Below are 26556 nucleotides of genomic sequence, written 5' to 3'. Positions count from 1 at the left end.
GTTCTGGTCCAAAAGCATAATTATCTAAATACATTTTATCCATTGACCCTCCTATATCAATACTGAAAGTTATGCTACAAAGTATTTAGTCAGTTAAAAATCTGAGCTCTGTATTAGAAGGCTTCTGGTCCCAAAGTAGATATGGACATCACACTAGAAGGATACCGATTCAAACATATTAACTTGCTTACACAAAGATTGGAAGATCAGTGATGAAATGCTAAGAGAATCTAAAATATAGCTGAAATTAAAATATCTAAAAATATTTAAAATTACGATCAATTTAAACTAATCAATTTTGTTTCAACTTTCAAACAAGAAACATCAAAATACCTTTTATATGTGGGCTAGGGCCTTTTCAAAGTGATTCCTTTTATTAATCTAAACAAACACAAGAATTGATATCAATATAGATTGTCAGTGTTTTCTTGGCTGATTTAACTCTCAATGTCAGTGTGAGATTGCTTTCAGTAGTTTTTAAGTCAAATTCATTGACTCATGCTTTATAAGTAAATCTCTAGCTAACTAACTAACATATTTAACTGTGTGATTTTTGAGTCAAACTCATTGAACCATATTTCATGAGTATTGATTCAACATGAATCCATCTCTCATGAGAATAAATGGAACACTTAGTACTCATTGGATCTAGGTGATGCTCACAGGGTGAAGCATCGGGACTTCTTGAGATGTCACCAATCCTAGTACTAGTCCAGCCTGAATGCACTTAACTATAGAGTTTCCTCCATAATTAAACCCAAAGCTTGCAACCCCATTTGCAAAACCTTCACCAAGTGTTGTTCCTTATAAACCATTCATTAGAAAGCCTCTTAAGCTCATCAATTGATAAGTAGGAGATAATTTCCATAGCAAGTCAAATTGTGATGTGAATATCAGGATTTAACTGTGTGATTTTTGAGTCAGACTCATTGACCCATATTCACTACTCATGATCACGTAGTATGATCTAAAACATTGATGTTAAAAAATACACACAATCAAATATTAAAAAACTTGCTTTATTGATTTTTTTTGTACTGGATGAACAATAATTAGCTTAGCAGTTGATCACCTAGCCTGCCTCTTTCTTATTTTTTCCTACCTCTTATGTTTACCTAGAATCTCTTCCTTATTTATGACTCTAAAACCATCTGTCTTGAGCTTGAGTGATTCATTCCAAAGTCATTCTATCTTTTCTTGAACTGGTTATCTTTACATTTTCACTAAATTTCTATTTAGCACTCAATGCCAATCAAAACATCTCATGGACAAATACGATTTGGATTTCGGGTTTAGAGGGACATACAGTTTTTTAGCATCAACATAATGGATCACACTACTACATAAACCATCGGCAGGATGAGAAAGTGTAGGATTCGGAAGAGTGAAAAGATAGATCACAGAAACATTGATGCTAATAAAACACACCATTCGAATCCCAAAATAATGACTTGTTTTATTGATCTCTTTTTATACTGTGAAAAAATAATTAGAAGTTGATCATCTAGCTTGCCTCTTTCTTGTCTTTTCCAGCTGCTTATGTTTACATAAAATATCTTCCTAATCTATGACTCTAAAACCATCTGTCTTGAGCTTGAATGGCTCATCCTATAGTCATTGTATCTTTTCTTGAATTTTGTTTTGTACTCATTCTAAATCAAAACATCTCATGGACAAATATGATCTATATTTGGGGTTTAGAATTTATAAATTGGGGGTTTTCATTCATGAGAAATCATGGGTAATGAGAATTGTGGATTTGAATGTGGTTTTTTTATATTAAGTTTATTTAAATTTTCATTAAGATCTTGCTATTACAAAGAAAAGCAGCAATTGCCTAATTTGAATATATCTTTCTTGCAGACAATAAGAAGATTAAGGATTCAAAAACAATCCTAATAATTGGAGGGGGGCCAACTGGAGTGGAACTAGCAAGAGAGATACTGGTAGATTTTCCAGAGAAGAAAGTGGTCCTCATCCATGCTGGCTCCAGGCTTCTTGAATTTGTGGGGGAAAAGGCATCAAGAGAGGCTCTCTCATGGCTCAAGTCTAAGAGAGTGGAAGTGCACCTCAACGAACGCATTGATTTGAACAGCATTTCTGAGACCACAACAAGCTTTACTACAAGCAGCAGGAAGATCATCAATGTAGATTCCCACTTTGTATGCATTGGCAAGAGAATGGGCACATCTTGGTTCAAGGATTCAACATTTGTGAGCATTGTAGATGAACATGGATTTGTCAAGGTGGATAGCTCTCTGCATGTGGAGGGGCAGACTAATGTTTTTGTTGCAGGGGATATCATCAATGTCAAGGTAAGCATGATAGAATATGCTTGGTTCTAATTTTGTTGATAATGAGGTTTAAATTAAATTAATCTAATTGGTAGGAACAAATTTGAAAAAAAATTAGTTCTCAATTTAGATGTGTCATACTAAAAATGGAATAATTTTTGAATTTTTAGTTTGGTTCAAAATGAGGATATGTTAGTCCCATTCAATAGGTGGAATTGAAATTGTCAATTGGAATTAGAATTGAATCAAATTTTCATTTTCATTTTTCTTGCTCAACAAAATCTAATTCCGAATTATCATATCCAACATCTGGAAAATTTTGGGTATAAGACAAATGCAACATTTGCTAATGCCAACAACTAAATGGGTTCACTTTTGTTTGTATATCTATTTTTTTGACATTCCCATTGAATCAATTTATATATTATTAATATGTTCAAGAGAGGAAGGAGATACATAAATGTGATCCAAAATGTAGAATCTCCTCATGCAATCAAAATCTAGAAGCAAGTTAAAGATAACCTAATAGTTGTATGTTTTGGACTCCCAGGAATGGTGATGTTTTTGAGTTTGGCAATTATGATCTGACTTTGGCTGAGTTCACTTTGATGATTGTTTATGATAACACATTACAAATGATTAAAGGAAATGACTATGCAATGAATCAAAACATGTACAACTAAATGATATGGGAAAATATGAGTTTATTGTTCACTACTAAGACTAAAAAGAGAGATTGCAGACCTATTATCAATCACAAATCAAACTGTAACAATTCAATCCATAGGTTTTAATGCCATATAATCAAAATGTATCACATCCATATGTTAGTTAGCTATTGTAGGCTTCTGTAGACCACTTTGGGACTAGTAAATGACCACTTTAAGGTATGATATGAAGTATGATCTACAATAGAAAGACTGATATTATCCTACACGGGTTTGATATGCAATTTCCAGCCATCATATTCAGTGCCACGAATCTAATATGCACTTTTAGCCACTATATAAACCAATATAAGACATTTGTGATAATTTTTTTTGTGTTTTGTCTAATTTGTATTGTATTTCTGAATGATCAATGGAAAAGATCTTGGTCCTGCTAGATACATGGCAAGAAGCTTTTGGGGGGCCAAATGGAAGATATCCACAATATTATTCTGCATACCATGAGTTACAGGTAAGGAAAAAAATAAAACGAATCTTAAGGATTTTTTAAAAATCTCATGTTTTTCAAGGGTAGGTTGAATATATTTGACTGACTCTGCCAAATGGCAGGGTAAAACATTGACCTTGATATTGACCATCATTTTTGTTACCTAGATTTTCTTTCTAGCTCGCATACTTTAAATGCCATTTGGAAGTAGTGTATATTGTTAAACTATTCCAGGATTCAGTGTAGCAGTGATGTTGGCATAATGACATTAGTTAGTAATTAATTTCATGCTGCATGTTCTTAGTTTGAAGTTTTAACAGATTCACACTGAATGATATTTCTCATCAATGCTTTGGCAATATAAATTGAAGAACTAACTATAAAGAAGCAAAGACTGAGTTTCATAGTCAATATTAAGGCATTGTTATATCTCAAATCACATGTATAGGAATGAGAAATGTTATAGTTCTAGATCCACAATAGCTCTCCAAGCAGTAGGCAGCAAGCCTCTATTTTCCATTGTGACTAGCAATTCAACTATGCTTTTCAAACCTCTAATTTTGTCATCTAGCACCAACCTTAAGAGCCTTCCAAGTGATCTATGTTGTTTAAATCTCTCTCAAATATTGCTTATTTATTTGTTGCTATTGTCAGTCCCAATTGTAGGGACACATTTATCAATTCACCCCTTGTACCATAGTTATCCTAGTATAGCCATGACAGTCAAATAGTGAAGGCTGAACTTCTTTTGAGAATCTCATGCATGGCCTTATTGTCCCATCTGTTACGTTTATATATTATATTAATTGTTTACATAGTCATATAATTTTTTGATGGAGGATTTAGATTACTTATGAATTTTTTTTGTTATCTGATATGAAGCATCAGTTTATATAAATATCTTGTTATTTGAGAGTCAAGAACCTAGCAATACCAAGTTATATCAAAATTGTTCACATAATATTTGTCTTATCTATCTTGTAAGGATCTTGTTGTTGCTCTTGGTTTGCTTCTGGGATTGGTTAGTTGGTTCTTAGGTCATTATGCTCTCAGATTTTGCCCCATTGACTGTTTGGTCTTGTAGATGTCATTAAATTTTTTAAAGATTTGAATCTTGATGATAAAAATTTAATACTATACATCTCAATTTTGTTTAACTTTCATAATTGAACTAACTACTTGTATGAATGAACACCTATATAAAACTATTTGAATATTCATAAAGAATTGTAAAGGAGTGAATTCGAGGGAGAAATAAGATGCAAAGAGTGCACTTCCATCAGCGTCCATATCGACATCTATGACATGCTGCCAGAGCTTTTTGCAGTGTGACTCTGGGATCAGTGTGAGTGTGAGTCAGCCCTAGTCTCTGAGAGACAGATCTATCTGCCCTGGCATGCTCTTGCCTCTGCCTTCACCTGAACATGGTATTAATAGGCTGGAGAGTGCAGATGGTGCAGCGTCTGGGTACATGGAGAGAAATCCTTGAATTCCAGAAGAGGGGTCTCTTATTTAAGAAAGAATGTGGTTGGGGCGTGAAAGAAGAAGCAAGCTGCAACTTTGCTTATTGAATTTCCATCCCATTGCAAAATAATTTTTTCTCCATTGATAAAATTCATTTATTCTTTATTCTTTATTTTCATTTCTCCATTGATTTTATTATTGTCTATCTCTATTTTTTAAAGGTTTTTTTTTCTGGTAAGACTATTCTAGAATTTTTTAATAGCTATTCCAATTTTAAGATGCTCTTGCATTGTTAATGTAGGTTGCAGCTGCCCAAAGTGAAAATGTACATAAGCGTCAAGCCCTGGACCACGAAGAGGAGAATATGGATCCTACGATTTCTTTCAAACTCTAAAAAGTACTATTAATTGTGTCATTCTACTTACAAAGCACTATGAAAACACTAGTATACAGCATATACACATAAAATACCAGGAAGCAACTAGAACATTTTATTCTTTGCTTCTTAACTTGTGTAACCCATTCCAAAATTTGAGGAAAACATGACACACAGGGTCTATATCCTTTTACTGTGATTGGACATACAAATCTTATATCATCTTCTCTTACTTGATAGCTGAAGTGGCTTACTATTGAACAATTTGTACAATATATATTGTAAACTTTACAATATTCATAGAGAATGAATTTCATGAAGGGAAGATGAAATTGATCAGATTAAACAAGCAACAGGATGAAGTGTTGAAAGAGCTGCACAATATCTTTCAAAACCTTTGAATCTCGGTGGAGAATAACTACTTGAGGGAAAAAGAAAATGATGAAATTAAGCAAGCAACCCAAGTATTTCCATGGAGAAGAGTCAACATTATTAACTCTGTGAATGCTTCTAAAAGATTTTAGGGGAGTATCTTCATTGATTTTTGCAGAAGCAAGAATTACTTACCAAACTACTTTTTCCTATGCAGTAATATCACAAAAATAGATTGAAAGCTTTGGCCACACTGAAAAGCAGTGGATTGAATCCTTATCCACACAAGTTTTTTGTCACTCTTTTAGTTTCTAATTTTCATAAGAGAGTGCCAGAAAATAAGCAAAGGGGAACATCTTGATAGTGTACAAGTGTCTCTAGGTGGTTGGTGGAGTTGCATTTCTCATCTTTGTGATTCTTTCTTTCGTTATTGTCACTGCCAATCTCCATAGAGATTTCCTTGGGTATTATTATAAATTGTTTTTATATTTTAGGGAGGATAATGAGTAAGAGAAGCTCAAGATCAAAGCTTCATTTCTATTATTTGCATAACGATGGAGCAAAAGTACAAGAAATGGCTGATTTAAGGTACTTAGAGTTTTTTAAATATTTGAGGCCTTAACTCTTTTTCTTAGTTAGTGCTTCTGATTTTATTTTATGGTAAACATACTTTTGTACCTGACAAAAAAATTGAAGCATTCTTTAAATGCAGAAACAACATGAGTAGATGGTCTATTGTATATTGTTTGTGTTCTTTAATAATATTCAGTGAGTTTCTATTGGAGCCTTATCCTTAAATAACATAGTCATGTGCATGCTCGGAGACTAAATGAAAAAAACTCATGCCTTTTTTATCCCAAAAAAGCATTAAATGAAAAATTAAGATAAGTTGCAAATAATAGAGCTTAAAATTTCCTTTTGAGATAGATTCCATTTGGATAGACTAGAAAATCCTAATCTATGACATAAGAGAGACTAAAATAATAATACTGAATGGTACAAACCTACTAGACACACATGTATATAAACTTAACTCTAGCAAGAGAAATGAAAGGCGAGAATTAAAGACCATAATTTAGTAAAATTTTAAAACAAGAATACAAGGAAAATCTTCCATTACAATTCAGAAGAAAAGCACCGAGTTAAGTGTAGTTGCCAATCTTCTACCTTGTCAAGAAAGTAGAGCTTCTGTAGTGTAATGTTCCCTTGTAATTTAAGTTCAATTATTATTCAAATTAATCTCAATTCTTATATCCTAATTTGAATCGACAAGAAAATGTATTGATTTCTATAAACGTAGGGTATAAGTAGGGATAGTTATCTATTTGTATTATGTATTAAGTAATTTAGTTTCACATGCTATCTATATTTCTTGTTGCTAAGCTTGATCCACTATTACTTTTCTATAAGGAAAGAGGAGCTTTGAATACAATTCAAGACTCTTAGAGAGCACTTGATAGATTTCCTTTAAGTTTACAGAGCCAAGCCCTTATCCTATCTTGGGAACTATGCCCGCAAGGTGCTTAGGCTCGCTGATCCCTACCCTATCTTGGGAACTATCCTTTTGGGATTTATACTGGCATCCTTGAGTTGTATTAGCATTCCTTCTTCATCACTTAAGTAACAATGAAGATTTTAGCATTACTTCTATTGCTACATTTATATATCTTAGATAATGTAGGGATTCCCTATCCCTAATAGAATTTTGATATAATAATATTATGTAAATCAGTTTTTTAACTCAGAGGTACATAATAGTATAAATAATAATATTATATAAATCCCTATCTAACTTAGATTTCTAATAGCATAATTTATAGTCACACAACGCTTACCAACATTGTAGATGATTCGTTCTCTTTCTCACCTCTTTCTTGAAGAGTATGAGTTATATAATCTCTTGCTGTGAAAATTATCTATTTATAGCTATGTGTTAATCATATTTATTTGTTATAAATGTACATCCCTCCTCCCATCATCTTTATATCTTAATTTCCTTGAAATACCTCTCTCCAAATAGATGCAACCATTCTTTAAGACACACTTCTTCCTAATCGTATCTTTTGGAGAATAACCAATCCTTACTAATCAAAACTATGTAGATTAATTAGTATGTTTGTTAATTATTTCTGTTTTATTACTAAATTTCATTTCTAAAGGGGCGCATCAAATATAGCCCATTGCAATCTAGCATTGATGGATACCAATGCTTCACTGTATAATCTCTCGGCATCTAATTATCTTCTTCTCCTTCTCTTCATGGATTTAGGTGAAGAAAATAATTATACACCTTAGGACATAAACTACTAAGATAATCCCATAGCTGCTCATTTGAAGAAGGCTCACTAAAAGTCAGACTAGTCTATTATTGTATCAACTTTTACGTGTTCATGTTATAGCATATAGAGTTTTCCTTTTGTGGGTGTCTCTTCATTTCAACTTGAAAATCTGAAAGGTCACTCTTTTTTTCCATGATGAAGGGTCAAGTCAAGCATATATATGTCTTGATGGTATTCACATAGACAACTGACCATTTCTTTAGTTTGAGCCTTGAGTTTGGGGGAATTTTCCATGCTCAGGAATTGATCAGCTTCTCTATGGTCCATCAGAGTGCTTGGAATATCAAATGTACTTGATAGTTGTTAGATTATGCTCCTTGCTGAAATTTTTTTTGTTGTCAGATGATGAGTGACTCCACAAACATTCTTTCACCTGGAAGAACTACCAGTGAAACAGATGTTTCCAAAGCATTATTGAGAAAGATTGCTTCTATGAAAGGAAGAGTTATTACTACAGAATTTGACTCAAATATTCATCGTCTTAGTAGTGTGAAAGCTGTAGCTGAGCTCACTCATAGGAAACTGGTAGGAATATAATTTTCCTTAGGTCTTGTGATGCTCTTTTAAATTATAGATTATTTTATGTGCAACCAGCTTGAATTTTGTCTTAACATAATAGAATCCTATTTTACTTTCATTGGATAGTTGATCAATAGACACATTGTTGCAGCAACCTACTATTAGAAATTAGTGTTTTAAGTTGTAAAGGGGATCTCAAGAAAGTTCCACTTAAAAATATTGTGTGAAGTCTTGTTGCATTGCAAGCAACCAGAGGAGATGGCTAAAAAATTTAGGCCCATATGGTTGATAGAAGTAGCTGTAAGTTTAATGCAAACTTAGATTTAGGGCCATGGGTCCCAATTAAAGCACTCATTCGACTAGGATCTGACTTGCTTGAAATTAATTGAATTAGGGCCTGATTTATCCCTCCAAAGATGCATGTTAGAGTACTGATGGCCTCTCTTATCATCGAGCTTAGAGCCTGGATTTGGGATCACCTTGCCGATCGGGAGCTCAGATCCTCTATTGTAATGCCCATGTTGCTACGAAACTTAAGTGATTTAATCTAGACTGATTTTTGTTATGTTTAGAATGCATAGTGAATAATAAAGGAGGGAATTGAACCCTCCTTGAGGCTCACACTTGTTGAGGTCCACTTCAGCAATGGCCCTTCCTGTGAAATTGCTGTCTAAAACCTTTCTAATGAGATAATGTGTTATGAGCTCTTCATCAGTGGGATGGAATGTTAATTCAAGAGGCAGTTGTGCATCACCTATATCATGACTGTAACTAAAGTTAAGAACCTCTATTATTGAATTCTCTTCCCTATCACCCATATTCATTTCCTTTGCTATTCATGCTTCACATGGGAGTCTTTTTATATGATGATTTATTGTCAATCATTTCCATTCGCTACCAAACAATTCATATTATACAAATTCAAGACGTTAGAATTTTTGTGGATGTGTAGGCCATTGGAACATATTGTAGGGAGGATGATGAACTTATTCTTAACTATCAGACTTAGGCAAGTGATACAAATTGTAGAATCTGAACATATGGTTGTTCAAATTCTATATCTCCTAAATGATTTCCTTTTAGCATATAAATTGCTATGCATAGTTGCCAAGTTTTCTTATTGTATCAGGCATATTAATGAAGAAGCATATTAGTTATTGTCAATATTTTTCAAGCATTCTATAAAACAGTTCACATGCCTTGCGTATGATATGAGATTTTGCATGCATCCTGCACTCTCTCATTCGGCTAATGATGGATTATGGAGAGTGATCTGAAACGATGACGCTAAAAAATGCACAATCAAATCCAAAATGAACTTGCATTACAAATGGATTGTGGAAATCTGATATTGTTGATTTTGCACGCATGTCTACCAGGACAATCACAACTTAAAACATATATAACATATATGTTTTAAGTTGTGATTGTCCTGGTAGACATGCGTGCAAAATCAACAATATCAGATTTCCACAATCCATTTGTAATGCAAGTTCATTTTGGATTTGATTGTGCATTTTTTAGCGTCATCGTTTCAGATCACTCTCTGTAATCCATCAGCAGTTGGATGAGAGAGTGTAGGATGCATGCAAAATCTCATATCATACGTAAGGCATGTGAACTGTTTTATAGAATGCCTGAAAAAAATTACACCCAGGTGTTGGTAGAAATTTCTACCTTTAAAGATCAAAATTTTTGACCTTCATTGGTAGAAATTTCTACCTTTAAAGATCAAAATTTTTGACCTTCATTGGTAGAAATTTCTACCTTTAAAGGTCAAAATTTTTTACCTTCATTGGTCGAAATTTCTACCTTTAAAGGTCAAAATTTTTGACCTTCATTGGTCAAAATTTCTACGTTTAAAGGTCAAAATTTTTTACCTTCATTGGTCAAAATTTCTACCTTTATTGGTCAAAATTTGGACCAATTTTTGACAAAACTTGCACAATGGCAATGGTAGTTTTTCGACCAAAGCATTGGCCAAAAATTTGACCAGCAAAAAGGTTGGTCAAAATTTTGATCGGAAAAATTTTGACCAATGGATTGGTCAACTTTGGTCAAATTTTGGTCGAAAAATGGGTCAAAATTTCAACCAATAATGGTCAAAAAATGGCCTCAGATGTACTAGTGAGAAGATTTCCTCACGAATCTTCTCTTGGCTATGATTATCATCTAGATGACATGTAGAACTTACAATAGCAAAATCATTAGTGTAACAATTTAGAACATCACAATTATTACAATGTTTATTCTTATTAAGGCAAGAACTACCTCTACTACTATTATGTAATTCCTCAACTTCATATTCACTATAACAAAGTTTATTTTCACTTTCATATCCATCTTCCTCATGCTAAGTGTAATTATCTTATTCATTTGCATTTGAATCAACATCTTCACATTTAGAAGACAAATCATCTTCATATGGATTCATTACATTCATTACTATCTTGACTTTCAACAAACTCATTATTATCATTAGAAGAGATATCTTGAACTCTATAATTATCACTTTCCATCTCCTTAATGAATCTTTCAACCTATAAATTTTTTTGTAATATTATAGGTGTTGGCAAATTAATTGAATCATGCACTAGGAAATCCAAGAAAACTCTATGTAGGAAAGATTCCTCAGGTCTAGAATGAAAAGGCATCTTGCTAATTACTGATTTAAGCCTTAGATAATATTGTTCAACATTTAGACCTTGAGTACTTTCTACTTCAATTTTTATAACACTGACAATCTTAATGTAGATCTTTCTATTCAATATAGCAATATTGTTAACCACAGTCTCCAAACTTTTAGAACTCAGCAAACTAATCTCAGATATGAGATCTAACTCCATCCTAAAAAAAAAATTCTACCTCTTTCTTCTAGTGCTGAAAATCACTGAATAGAGGCAACCATTTTTAACACTTAACTTCCATGAAAGAGGAACATCAAAATCAAAAATACCTCAAGTGCTGATGCAAGACCTTTGATCTACTAATTTGACATGGGTGCATACTGAAAATCCTTCACGCCATTGATAAAACCTTGTAGAGCCACCACCTCCTTGCAAGAGGATAAAGAAATCACTACTATGATTTACTTTTTAACACTTCTATTCCTTATAAAAATAGATGCAAAAAAAACTCTAAAACTTATCAAGAACCTAAACTTCCTTTTCAAGAAACTATCAAAAGCTTCAGATCTACTCATACAACTAAAATTCCTTCAAAATATTGCAATGAAATCAACTAAGAAACAACTAGTGCAGAGATTTAGAGTTGCCACTCACACTTCATGAGAAATAAAACATAATTTGTCACTTGAAAAATCTTAACCAAACCTTCAAATATAGGAGAAATGCAAATCATCAAAGCACTCTTCTAGATTTATAGACTTGAAAAAGAGAACAAAACATTTTGTTCATTCTTGACTCTAATTTTACAACAGCACTTTTAAAACAAAATCCAATTAAATTGATTGAAGATGAAAACTCTTAGAAATACAATTTACTCAACCTCAAAGCTACTACTACAAATGGATAAAACTTTACTGGGAGACATGGATGTTCAGAAAAGAGATGGAAAACACTTCATAACCTTGTGGTTGTAGAAAATTCTTCCTATTGTATTGAATATTTTTCAAATTCTCAATGTTTTTCTATCATACAAATTCTAAAAATCCTATTTATACCAGAGATTCTACTATTTTTAATCAATGATTTCCTTCATAGACTCCCCAATAGAGTCATCATTTTGTTGGTATTTTGAAATAGCATGGTTCCAAATTACCCCAATGAGAACAAGATACATCTAGGGACAGCTACTTCTCATCTTCAACATACCCTTTTAGACACTAGGCCAACTATAAGACTAGACCCTTCTTCTACTTTAGGCTCTACAAAACCTAGTTGGGTGTACCTATTAGATTCTTCATATGGTACCAATTGTCAATAGCATAGACTGAATGTAAATAAAGTAGATAAAAACTCTTAATATTCTAACACTTATGTAAAGATCTCAGACATGAAATAACTAACAACATGACCAAAGAAATTTATAAGCTAAATGAGGGCATCCTTTTTTGTTTTTCAACATTAAAGGGAAAGATATTTGATTAATGATGTTGATTTTAGCAAAACCCCAAATATGCAGCAGTAAGAACAAGTGGATCATGTAGTTGATTAATGCCTTATCTATTGTGTAATTTTACAAATTAAATACATACATCTATGATACCAATGACATAATCCATACATCACATTATCATATTTATCCTATCACCTTGTGATTTAGACATCAGTGTTCATAAAGACCTCATTCTCATGAAGTATCCATCTCAATAATCAGCAATCCCATCAAACACATCAAGCATTTACTTGGCCCTTTGCTCCAACAACAAAATATATCAGACATACAACATTAAGGGGATGCAAATGGGTCTTAGTTTTTTGTCCCTAAACCACATAAGATTGTAGGTCACAGAGATAGGAGATGAGAATCAAAATGAAACTAAAGAGATTCTTACTCATTTGTATTCATTTCTTTGAAACTATGCATTGAGATGCATGTAAAACAACTCACACAACTACTAAATAGATCAGTACTATCTATTTTATCTTCACTACTATTGTTCATACAAGAGAAATATACTAAATAATATGGTGGAATCACCACTTTGGATCCAACAATGTGGTCTCACATTGAAAACTACCAACCCTTACAATGGATGATGAAGAGAAAGATATAGAAGAAGAATGGAATCCTAGATCTGATCTGAATGTGACACCTATCCAATTGAATGTCCATTCTTTGCTATTATAAAAACCTATCTCATCTTCCTACCCATGAAATCTGATTTGGTTTCGATTTAACACGCCAACCTTGCTTCCAAACCCCAAGCTCTCTCTCAAGGCTACCTTAGGTCATTCACTAGACCCACTAGGGCTTCTTCACACCCTATAATTACTAGGACCTTGCTCAAGAGATCCTAATCCTTCAGTTGGGGGTACACCAACAAAGTAACATCAAATTTCTTACTAGCCAGCTCCAGTCCGCTATTAACCCTCAAGTCCATCTATAGCTCCAAGGGTACCAGTTCTTCATCTAGGGTTTTTTTAGACTCCTTCTAACATCCATGACCCTAAATAATGCTGATTTCATAGGCACATTCAATCTACTAGGGAAGATACACCAAATTGCTCCAAAAAGGCTACTAGGAATTAGCCCTCCTAAATAGCTGGAAACAAGATTTCTTGAAAAACTTCTTAACAACCCTACAAAAAAATTATATTTTTGGATACCCTTTTTAGAGTACTTCAAGATTCTGTAATTTTCTAGCCTCCAAACTTTTTTTACAATGAAAGTACAGTTTTAGGCCAAAAATGAGGATTTCAAGTGCTTTATCGCTGTTGTGATGGAAAACCACCTTAGACACCTTTCCAAGACCTCTCCTCTGGACTGGAGCAAGGTTAGACCTTCTCATTACTTTTTGTGCAGCCATATTAAGGTATTTGTACACTCAATCCTCTCCATAACTCATTTTCCAACTGTGATTCCTAGCCAAGTTGCATTTGGCTTGCCTAGGGCATCACCTTAAAAATGCTTGCTGATGCTTTCAAGGGCCCTCCTTCTTGATAAATAATTTACATGGATCCTAGTTCCAAATCCCAAAATACCAAAGGTTTCCAATGGTGGGAAGTGGCCCTAAGATCCCATTTTCTAAGTGCAGCCCTGTTCAGATCAGCAACTTGCCAAGAACAAAAAGATTTTTCTACACTAATGCAAACGAATTAAAATGATCAAACCAACACTACAAAAAGATTAAAAACAATATTTTAGAACTTTTCCAACATGAAAATCAGGCCATTCAATCCTCCTCTATTAAAAATGCCTTCAAATGCATAAAATCGGCAACAAAATACTTGCTCAATTCGTACAAAATGCAAAACCAACTTGTCCAACCGCCTGAAAATGGCTGTCCTCACATTTTTAAAGGCTCCTCCATCAGTTCCATAATTTTTCTAAACAGTTAGGACGTTCTAAACACACAAATGCCAAAAAGTTGCTTTTTGCAAGAAAATGTTGTCATGACAACATGACAACATTTCAACAACTTTTGTTCTACATGGAGTTAGACCTCCAAATTTGGCACAAAAACAAAGTAGACATATAATATGCATAAAATGATTTCAAATAAACTATTCAAAGCCATTGGAACCTTTCTAGACCATTTTAGCCTTTACCGGACCTAAGTCACCTAGTTGACAATAGTCGGCAACTTCTAGCAACTTGGTCACTTTGGGTCTTGCCAAGTCTCCTAAACACACCTAAGGACCACATAGGACCTATTATTAGAATAGTGATGTGGCTAGCATCACTACAAGAAAAAAATAAAGAAATACCTAGGTTTCACACTTAGCCTACCTAGGTGCTCCTGCACCATACTCCCCCCTCCAACAAAGAACTCAAGGTGGATCAGTTTGCAACAAATCTAGAGGTATGCCAACCTTCTTGAACTCTATCTTAGCAACCCATGTAGCCTCTGAAACTGGTTTCTCCTTCCATTTGATGAGGTGTTCCATGTAAACCTTGTGCCTTGTAGTCTTCTTTACCCTTGAATCTAACACCTTTTCTACCTCCAACTTGTTGTTTGTAGGTGTTGAAGCAAGTTCAAGATCTTCATGAACATCAGGACTGAGCTGAGATGGGTCACCTTTGTATGCCACCAAGTCTTGCACATTAAAAATAGGGGATATGCCCAAATCGGAAGGTAAATCTACCTTATAGGCATTTGCTCCATATTTAGCCAATATTTTGCAAGGCCCTACCCTCTTCATCTGTAACTTAGTAGGAATGCCTTTTTGAAGCCTTTCTTTGTTCAAATGGACCATCACATAGTCCCCAATAGCAAACTGAACATCCTTCTTCTTTTCATCCACCTTGGCTTTGAGTTTTAGAGTGTTGTCTTGAATAGTCTTCTTGACTTGCTCCTGAATCTCCTTCATGGTTTGTACAAAGTCTTCAGCTTGACCACTAATCTGATCCATGTTTCCAAGACACCTTAGTTCACACACACCTCTTGGGTGCATGCCATAAACAATTTCAAAAGGACTCTTTCCAGTAGTCCTATTCTTGCTATCATTGTAGGCATATTCTGCTTGTGAGATGATAACATCCCAAGTCTGACCATACTCCTTAGTTAGGCATCTAAGAAGGTTACCTAAAGTTCTATTAACCACCTCAGTTTGACCATCAGTTTGAGGATGGTAAGCTGAACCAAAAGACATGTTAGTGCCAAGCTTCTTCCATAAAGTCTTCCAAAAGTGACTCATGAATTTCACATCTCGATCCGACACAATGATTAATGGAAGTCCATGAATCCTTACAACCTCTTTGAAAAATAAATGAGCTATATGACTTGCATCATTAGTTGTCTTACATGGAATGAAATGTCCCATTCTACTGAATCTATCAACAACAACATAAATGCTATCATACCCTTGCTTAGTTTTAGGCAAACCAACAATGAAATCCATACTTACACAATCCCATGGTCTGCTAGGAATTGGTAAGGGCTGGTAAAGACCTGCATTGCTCATTCCTCCTTTTGCCTTCATACACACCATACATTGCTCCACATACTTGGTTACATCTTTGACCAATTTAGGCCAATAATAGAACCTTTGCACTAGTTCTATTGTCTTGCTGATATCAAAATGCCCACTCAAGCTGCCATTATGCTTCTCTTGTATTAGGTTCTCTCTCATGGAACCTCTTGGTACACACAACTGGTTACCCTTAAATAGCAACCCATTTTGCAAAGTGTATTCTGAAAATCTACTATGAAAGTGGTTTCCAAAATCCATGCATACCTTATAGGCTTCAGCAAAGTCCTCATCATTCTTGTAAAGATTCTGAAAACTCTCCACTCCAATGCTATGGAGCTGAATCTCTTGGACTGTTAAAACCCTTCTACTTAATGCATCAGCAACCTTGTTCATTTGTCCTTTCTTATGCTTGATTGTAAAGGTGAAGGCCTACAAATATTCCATCCACTTCAAGTGCCTGTTGCTCAACTTCTCCTGTGTGTTGATGTAGCTAAGAGCTTGATTATCTGTAAACACAACAAATTCTTTTGGCAACAAATAGTGTCTCCACTTCCTAAGACACTGGACTAAGGCATACAATTCTAGATCATAGGATGAGTATTTCTTCTTGGCCTCATTTAGCTTTTCACTATAGAAGGCTACTGGTCTACCTTCTTGACTCAACACCCCACCCACTGCTAGGCCACTTGCATCACATTCTAAGGTGAACAACTTTTCAAAGCTAGGAAATTTTAGGATGGGTTGAGTAGCTACTTGTTTTTTTAACATATCAAATGACTTTTCAGCCTCTAAAGTCCACCTAAACTTGGACTTGACTCCCCCCTTTATGGTATCAAGAAATGGTGCACAAATACCACTAAAGTTCCTAATGAACTTCCTATAAAATTGAGACAAACCGTGGAAGATTCTTACCTCACTAGATGTGGTAGGTGTAGGCCAACTTAGGATAGCAGCAACTTTCTCCTTGTCCATCTTCAAAGTTCCTTTAGACACCACAAAGCCTAGATACACCAACTCTTGCTTGAAGAAGTCACACTTCTCAAGGTTGATAGATAGCTTCTCCTCATGAAGCCTCTTCAAAACCGCTTCTACATGCTTGACATGTTCCTCTTTGGTCTTGCTGTAGATGAGGATATCATCCAAATACACCACCACAAATCTTCCTGTGAAGTCTTTGAGCACTTCATTCATGAGCCTCATAAAGGTGCTAGGGGCATTGGAAAGACCAAATGGCATCACAAGCCATTCATAAAAACCATCAGTAGTCTTAAATACTATCTTCCATTCATCTCCCTCCTTTATTCTAATTTGGTGATACCCACTTTTCAAGTCCAGCTTAGTGAAATACATAGCACCTCCTAGACAATCCATAAGGTCTTCAATTCTTGGAATAGGAAACCTATACCTGATTGTAATGCGGTTAATGGCCCTTGAGTCAGTACAGAACCTCCATTTTCCTCCCTTCTTGGATGCCAAAACCACCGGGACTGCACAAGGGCTTATGCTCTTTTGGATCAAACCTTGGTCCATCAACTCTTGGACTTGTCTTGCCACTTCAAGGTTCTGATCTGGGGTTAACTTGTAGGCTGCCTTATTAGGTAGTGAGGCACCTGGAACAAAGTCAATTTGATGGTTGATAACTCTTCTTGGTGGTAGGGTAGCTGGTGTACCATCACTAACAATCTCCTTATACTTTACAAGCAACTCTTGTACCTCTGCTGGTAAAGGTTCTTGGACTGGCTTTTCTTCACTTGCAGCCTTTAGTATGACTGCAAATCCTTGGCTCTCCTCATGCTTGAGGTCTCTAATAAACTCTTTCTCTCCACATAGCAGCACATTAGGCACCTTGGACTGTGGTTCATCCCCTTCTAACAATGACTGAATTTTGAAGGTCTTGCTTCCTTTCTTAAATGTTATGGTATTTTCCTTGCCATCATAGACCACTTCCCTATCAAATTGCCAAGGTCTCCCTAGCAAAAGATGACAAGCATCCATTGGCAAAATATCACATAATAAGCGGTCTTTATATCCTGCAATTGAGAAGTCCACCCATGCTTGTTCATTCACTAGGATGCTTTGCCCTTTGTTAAGCCATGTGACTTTGTAAGGGTTGTCATGAGGTATCTTCTTCAGTTTGAGCTTTGTAACAGCCTCCTCTGATATTACATTATCAGTTGATCCAGAATCAACCACCACCTTGCATACTTTTCCTAGGATCTTGCACTTGATCCTAAACAATGCCCTTCTATGTCTAGGCTCATTAGAAGCTGGTTGCTTGATCAGCACCCTCCTAAACATGAGATTCTCACCTTTTTCAGACTCAATATGGTCTATGTCAACATCCTTGCAACTTCTATTATCTTCTTGTGCATATGCTAGCCTTTTATCTTGGCTTGAGGAAGAGGGTTTGTCCGGGCACCTATAGGCAGGATGGCCTAGTTGACCACAATTGTAACACTTCATTGTTGCAAAGTAAGAGCTGCTCCTACCTCCTCTACCCCTACTTGATCCTCCTTGATTGCCTCTCCCTCTATTTTAACCACCTCTTGAAGAGTGGTCAATAGTTTGCTCCATGGGTTTGCTTTCACTTTGGCTCTTTTGATCACTACCTTTTCCTTGGTAGCCTCCTCTTTGATTTTTTTGATTTCTGCCTTTGCCTCTATCTTTGAAGTTAGAATCTCCTTTCCTCTTGTTCTTTTCTTCTACCTTCAAAGCTAGCTGATGACATCTTTGGATAGTGGTAGGGGCCCATAAGCTAAGCTCCTCTTGAATGTTCCACTTCAAGCCACCAAGATACCTTGCCACCTTGAGTGACTCCTCTTCTTGCTTCTTGGATCTCAAACACAACCTCTAAAATTATTCAGTGTAGGAGGTCACATCAAGATCTTTTTGCTTCAGTCCTTGCCTCTTTTTATGGAGTTGGATCTCAAAGTCTTCAGGTAGGAAGTTCTCCTTGATTTTGTTTGCCATAGCACTCCAATTTGCAATTGGATTCTTGCCCATGCTGACTCTTTCATCTTGTACATACTTCCACCATGTTAAGGCTGAGCCTCTAAGCCTTGACTTAGCAACCTTAACCTTTTGTGCCTCTGAGATACCCTCACACTCAAAGTGGTTCTCCATACCCTCTAACCAATCCATAACTGCATCAATATCCATCTTACCACTGAAAAGTGACACTCCTTCCAAAGCTTTACCTCCTAAGGCTTTGATTTCCTTCAAGAAGGGCTCTTCTTGCAAGATAGGATCAGGTTTAGGTACAATATCTTCCTCTGCTACCTTTTTACCATTCCCATCTTCTTCTTCATCTCTTTTCTTGGCTGCCTCTACAACTGCATCTAGTTTTTGCTTCACCTTTTCTAGTGCTTCTTCAAGAAGCTGATTTCTTTGCCTTTGCTCATCAACTTCTTTAGCTAACTCCACATTTATCACCATCATGGATTCTCCTACTGATTCTTCAGCGGCTTCCAACATTAACTACCTTTCCCAAATCTTTAACTTGCTCTGATACCACTCTGATGTAACACCCCAACCTTGCTTCCAAACCCCAAGCTCTCTCTCAGGGCTACCTTAGGTCATTCACTAGACCCACTAGGGCTTCTTCACACCCTATAATTACTAGGACCTTTCTCAAGAGATCCTAATCCTTCAGTTGGGGGTACACCAACAAAGTAACATCAAATTTCTTACTAGCCGGCTCTAGTCCGCTATTAACCCTCAAGTCCATCTATAGCTCCAAGGGTACCAGTTCTTCATCTAGGGTTTTTTTAGACTCCTTCTAACATCCATGACCCTAAAAAATTCTGATTTCATAGGCACATTCAATCTACTAGGGAAGATACACCAAATTGCTCCAAAAAGGCTACTAGGAATTAGCCCTCCTAAATAGCTGGAAACAAGATTTCTTGAAAAAATTCTTAACAACCCTACAAAAAAATTATATTTTTGGATACCCTTTTTAGAGTACTTCAAGATTCTGTAATTTTCTAGCCTCCAAACTTTTTGTACAATGAAAGAACAGTTTTAGGCCAAAAATGAGGATTTCAAGTGCTTTATCGCTGTTGTGATGGAAAACCACCTTAGACACCTTTCCAAGACCTCTCCTTTGGACTGGAGCAAGGTTAGACCTTCTCATTACTCACTGTGCAGCCAAATTAAGGTATTTGTACACTCAATCCTCTCCATAACTCATTTTCCAACTGTGATTCCTAGCCAAGTTGCATTTGGCTTGCCTAGGGCATCACCTTAAAAATGCTTGCTGATGATTTCAAGGGCCCTCCTTCTTGATACATAATGTACATGGATCCTAGTTCCAAATCCCAAAATACCAGAGGTTTCCAATGGTGGGAAGTGGCCCTAAGATCCCATTTTCTAAGTGCAGCCCTGTTCAGATCAGCAACTTGCCAAGAACAAAAAGATTTTTCTATACTAATGCAAACGAATTAAAATGATCAAACCAACACTAAAAAAAGATTAAAAACAATATTTTAGAAATTTTCCAACACGAAAATCAGGCCATTCAATCCTCCTCTATTAAAAATGCCTTCAAATGCATAAAATCGGCAACAAAATACTTGCTCAATTCGTACAAAATGCAAAACCAGCTTGTCCAACCCCCTGGAAATGGCTGTCCTCACATTTTTAAAGGCTCCTCCATCAGTTACATAAGTATTCTAAACAGTTAGGACGTTCTAAACACACAAATGCCAAAAAGTTGCTTTTTGCAAGAAAATGTTGTCATGACAACATGACAACATTTCAGCAACTTTTGTTCTACATGGAGTTAGACCTCCAAATTTGGCACAAAAACAAAGTAGAAATATAATATGCATAAAATGACTTCAAATAAACTATTCAAAGCCATTGGAACCTTTCTAGACCATTTTAGCCTTTACCGGACCTAAGTCACCTAGTTGACAATAGTCGGCAACTTCTAGCAACTTGGTCACTTTGGGTCTTGCCAAGTCTCCTAAACACACCTAAGGACCACATAGGACCTATTATTAGAATAGTGATGTGGCTAGCATCACTACAAGCCAAAAATAAAAAAATACCTAGGTTTCACACTTAGCCTACCTAGGTCCTCCTGCACCAGGTTTTCATCATTTTTTTGTAACAAAATTGAAATATCTCCTCCTTAATGATGAAAACTCTTTTGTTACTTAAAAATATGAAAAGCATCATAAAATTCTGATAATGCATTGATTTAATTGACTAGGGGTGACAAAACTCACTCATAACTGCATTCATTCTACCTTTTATGTTCATTTAGTTCACCATTTCACTGGGGATCATACCTGAAACTGCCTTAATTGAATTAAACTGAAAACTAGGCACCTAAGATAAATTCTTGCATAACTCTAACCAATGACCCCCTATGCAAAAACTGATTACATAAATGGATAGTTCATCTCTTCCCAATTCCAATGGTATTTTGCACTATGCATTTCTAATAAAAAAATCCCCTCTAGTGTACATTTCAAAATTTTGGCTCTGTGGCCATGAATAGAGTTCAAAATGAAAAATGTAAATGAGCATATAGTTTAAACTAGATAACATCATTAAATTATTTCAAATCTTTGAATTTTAAAAAAAAACTAAGCAAATAAATTAGAAAAAACTGATTTAAATCTTTTATTTTATCCTTTTTCATCTCTCCAATCCACATATGCCAAGTGTTAGTTTCTAATTTGACCATCACCATTTAGGCAGGCCCAACATCCATCTTCCTCAAGCATAAGATCAAAACCATGAGAATTCCAACTCTTGACCATATGAGCCTTACAATCTTATGCTCATCGTAATATCATAACAGTGCATTTGAAGATTCTTGATATTACGATCTTAATGAACTCATCATAACTCTGTAAATGTCAAAATTACCTTTTGTGATCTTACACCAAAATTTCCTCTTCATAGCATTAGACATACCTTTCATTTAACTCTACAATCTTACAAAATTTTTTAATATCCTATGTCCTTGAATTCTCATTCCCAATCACATGACACACTCGATGTTACGATGAAATTATAACATCTCACATCTTTAATTTATGGCTCTCAATCCTATGATTAGACTCCACCTCATAGCATCATAGATCCTCATTATTCAACCTCTAATCTTACACTCATGTTCAACATAGCATCTTCCTGTCATAGCATCGTAATGCATTGAAATTCATCTCCTGATCTTATGAATTTTGTAAGATCATAAGCCTTTAACCTTCAATTCCTGACCACATGATTGCCTCCTAGAGCCACCACATGGCATCTTTGTTTGGGCATGATTATCAAAACTTTGCATTGTCTTTTCCTCTAGGTGACCCTACACAACAGACCCTCACATGGGTATGTGGCTTTCAAAAGCCATTTGTTTCTTAAGACGCTTAACCCTACGAGTAGTCATACATTTAAACACATTAAAGTTCTGGAACACATTGAATGTGGGAAAATCCAAAGCTCTGTGGCTCTCACTCTAATCAAAATGCCTCCTCTATTGTTTCTTCTCTCACCATTGAAACTTTGACTTCACCATCATTTTAACATTATGGGGCTCTTCCCTGTAGATCCTTCCTAACTATGGATGTGTTGAATGCAAGGTGCTAGAAATAAAACACCTCTCAATCCTTAATAGGATAGCTAGGCACACATGCAATTTTTATTTTTTGAATGGTACTCAAAATTAGGGCTTTAATTTTGAGTCCCAATAGCATCAACATCAAATGAGTAAATCATTAGCAATCAAGTATTCAACCATCAAAGTTGGTTTAAAAATCATAAGAATTGAGACATTATTTGAACTAATATGCTTACCATATCATCTCAAAGAGGGGCATTTGTAGACACCCTAAAATTGGTAGGGCTTCAAAAACATGATTTTATCAAATCAATAAATATTAAGGAAAATATCAAAGAAAATGAGGAAAAACAATAGACATTTGGATTAATCACAACATCAAGTTATTTAAAGTAATTAAATTAATTAATTGTCTAAGTTCTTGATCATTTTACAACTCAAATGCCAAAATTATTCCAAACAAGAAAATTAATTCAAACGGGAAAAATCAAAAATCAGATAAAAGAGGAGAAGACAAATTGAAAAGAAATGCAAATTTAAATCAAATAAAAAATTTATCTTCTCAAAAATGAAAATCCATCTTTTTATTTAAAGAGAAATGAAAAAGCCCTTTTATTCTCATAATTCAATTCTATTGGACTTTTCCTCTTAGGATTTTATGAGATATTTTCAAATTTATCATTACACCTTGTGAAAAAGTAAATCCCACATCTTTACCCTAACTCCTTTTACAATCCTATAAATAGGAGGCAAAATCAAGAGCAAAAGACCCCCAAGTTTTAGGCATCCTTAGTATCGGCATTCTAGAGCTAAGAGCTATCAAGTTGTTAGCATTATTATTATAGAGAATTTTAATCATCATTTAGCATCATTTATCATCACATTTAAAGTACTTTCATGTGTTTATCTTGCTAGATTTGTTATTCATATAGATCTCATATAGCTTCTTCCAATCTTAGTCATATCATCATAGATATGAATAATAGCTTAATCTCCTTCTAGGATTGACACTAAGATGTTGATCTAAGATAAATTTTAGCAATTATAGTTAGGGAAACATGAGATGTTCATGAATTATTGATTTGATAGTTTTTTATTAGGTCTATTTTAGCTTTACTTTAATTCTCATGGCACTTTGCACCAAGGTCTTATGAATATGTGTTTCCTTATGTACAGTAAGGTTTGTGTCTCTTACTATGTATCACAATGAGGAAGGATTGAATGGTCTAATAGGTATGTGTTCCTAAAAGTCAATCCAAAAACCAAAAAAATCTAGGATCCAATGTTCTATCAAGTTTGTGTGTCTAGTAGTCAATCTTGTGCTCCTGTCAGTGGCTCACACATGGGTATGTATGTATGTGTCCACCCATAGATCAATTTCCTAGTGTCACTATAGAAAATAAATGTGTGTGTGTGTCACCATAGGAAAAATATGTGTGTCCTTAGGATGGAGAGATGTGACTTATGCCTATAGTGGATTTAGCAAATGTACATGCATTACCCATATATATGATATTTAGCATATGTTCTTGTGCATGCAAAAGAGACATGAAGCCACAATTCATATATTTGAGGGTGGCCTAGAAATCATACACAAAAAAGAAAGCTAAAGTACTCCAAGTCATGCTTAGAATCTATATTTTCAGTTCATGGAAACTAAGTACAAAGAGGGCATAAATTTGCCCCTCCTCTTTAGGATTAATATATAGCCATAGGCATTGTAAGGAAAAGAGTCATGGATAACTACTTCCATCAATGTGGAGATATCCTCTATCAAAATTTTATACCATAAACTTAGCTAAGACCTTGAACTCTTGTAAGCCAAGGAAATAGATAAATTATGAAAGGATATGTTGCAAATGAGGAGAGATCCATAAAATAAAGATATATTATGTACAAGACATCTACCTTCAAGAGGAGTGTTGTGAATGAAGATACAACTTCCAACAAGAACAAGGATACACCTATTTATCCACCTATATGGGTGAAAATAGGGATCCCTGGAAGAGGGATGACAAGATTTAGAATACATGTGGTAAGGATAAATGCTTATAATGAACATAGTTTTGCAAATAAAGAATAGGTGATGATCAAGGATATACACCTCTTGTACAAGAGAGAGTCATAATCAAGAGACCATTCCTTATAAGAAAAAAGTGTCACATAATAACATATACTAGTATACTAAGGAAATTTATTCCTTAGACAAATAGAGAAAAAGAATGTACAAAAGGCCTTGCCCCCCAAACATGAGACAAGAAAGAAAGTCTATGATAAGATTATGCTACAATATCTCATAAGATATAAAGATATAGGAAAGAACCTATAGTTATACACAAATATTCCAATATCAACATGAAATTGTTGATATCTGATTAAAAAGATCATTTGAAAAGAGTATTGTTAAGAAGGAGAATGTTGAAGAAGAATATGTGTTTCAATCATTGTTGTGTCATTGATGTCAAACCTGCTATTTGCTAGTAAGACAATTGCTTATATGATTCAACTACTATCACTTAGTTGATTGATGAGGAGGATTCAATCAACAAGATGTAAAAAAAAGCACCTAGAGGAAAGGTTGAGTTATGACTATGTAATGAAGTACAAGGATTAGTTAAGACAGTGATGATATGTGTTGGAAATATTCAAGACTATACTAGGTTATTGAGAGGGGAGGGGTGAATTAGTAACCTCTAAAGCTTTATCTAATTCAGGACTTTATAGCAATATACCAATTATCATTTATTGATTTAATTGCATGCATGAGAAACTGAAAATGTAAAACATTTATAACACTTGAATATAGTAATTTGGTGACCTAGAAACCTTCCAAATAGAAAATAAAACTGGGGTGGGGATGATACCCACAAAACTTCAATACTACAGCATAAAGTTGGCCTGTTAAGGCTTACATTGATCACTTTTGATGATCCACCCTCTTAATAGCAATTAGGGTTGCTAGGTCCACTTTGTTAGAGGATTTTACAAACACACAATAAAGTATGCACTCTGTTAAGAGATTTAAGAAAGACTATTAAGTCCACCTTGTGAAAGGATTTAGACTAATCACTTGTTAGAATGAAACAATAGATCTCTGACTTACAAATAAATTTCTAATAGAGATTCCTTGTAGTACTGATCACCTTTTGTGATGGATACATCTCTACCGCTCCTTTTCTGATATGGCCTTCAATATATACTTTATTTCCTACTTAATCACATTTGCATTCTTACACACTTATGTTCTTGAATTTCATATTCACACTCATTGGATATGATACAATCTATTACATATATATCAATCCAATTAATAAAATTACAAATTCATCCATTATACAAGTTAACACCAATATTACAAAGTCAATCCAAATAAAGACACTTGCGTTCTGAAGACCGATTTGGTGAAGTTTTGATACTAGGTGGCCACTATCATTACTCAATAGTGTCATGCACTTGGTAGAAGTAGAAGCTTGGTCTATACTAATCACCTTAAAGTAGTCTCAAACTTAGTCTATACTGGTGACTCAGTAGATACTATGACACTTTTCATAAACTAAATCACTCAGTAAACATTAATCATCACATATGGCTTGGTTAACACTAGCTTTGCATCAGATGAACTGCTAGCTCAGTAGAAATTGCAAAGCTTGGTAACCACTAGAGTGCTCAAGTTAAACTGCTAGACTTCATACTACCTAATTTTTCTCAGTTTGAATTGTTGCACTTCACATTAACTAAATTCCCTTGGAAGCCATTGGAATGCTCAGTGGCCACTAGAATTAGTCCAAAAGACTTGGTAGCAATTGTAGAGCTCAGTGGCTACTAAATTACATGACAAACACTGTATATTTTTCAATGAGCT

The 26556-nt window shown here is 34.9% G+C and overlaps 1 pseudogene; it reads left to right on the top strand.

Annotated features, from left to right (window-relative positions):
• The window catches only part of LOC149566487 (chaperone protein ClpB1-like), an 83272-nt pseudogene extending 74735 nt beyond the window's left edge, over positions 1–8537 (top strand).
• Positions 8538–26556: the final 18019 nt, after the last annotated feature.

The sequence above is a fragment of the Cupressus sempervirens genome, chromosome 3 (genome assembly GCF_028749045.1).
Source record: "Cupressus sempervirens isolate cs-2001-9-10 chromosome 3, ASM2874904v1, whole genome shotgun sequence".
Taxonomy (NCBI): domain Eukaryota; kingdom Viridiplantae; phylum Streptophyta; class Pinopsida; order Cupressales; family Cupressaceae; genus Cupressus; species Cupressus sempervirens.
The sequence above is the reverse complement of the archived record's forward strand: the minus strand, read 5'-3'. Positions and strand labels throughout refer to the sequence as shown.